Raw genomic sequence first — 421 nt, forward strand, 5'->3', positions numbered from 1 at the left:
ACGGACAGATATCATCCATCATCCGGACGCCCACTGAGCCTACATCCAGGGGAAGGCAGACACCATGACCGGTGATAACATTATGACGCTAGAAGGACTCAAGATGGTAGAGAGGTGGACGATGGGCCAGGTGCAGGTGGGGAGGGAGTGGGCCACCTGTGTGGGCCATGGTAAAGTTTTGTCCTAGGAGTAAGGAACTTCTATTTCATTGAGAGTGATATGATCCCAGATCAATTTAATAACCAAGGTGATACGTACAAAGTCCGGGAAAGGCCTATGGAACTGAGGAAGCACAGAGGAGATGCCCAATCCAGCTTGGAAGGCTTCCTGGAGGAGGTGATCAATTGAGGAATGGCTGGGATGATGACAGGCCTCAGTAGAGAGGAGGAAGGGAGTTTTCTTCCAGGAAAGTCTATCCTGG

The sequence above is a fragment of the Myotis lucifugus genome, unplaced genomic scaffold (genome assembly GCF_000147115.1).
Source record: "Myotis lucifugus unplaced genomic scaffold, Myoluc2.0 scaffold_45, whole genome shotgun sequence".
Classification (NCBI taxonomy): Eukaryota; Metazoa; Chordata; class Mammalia; order Chiroptera; family Vespertilionidae; genus Myotis; species Myotis lucifugus.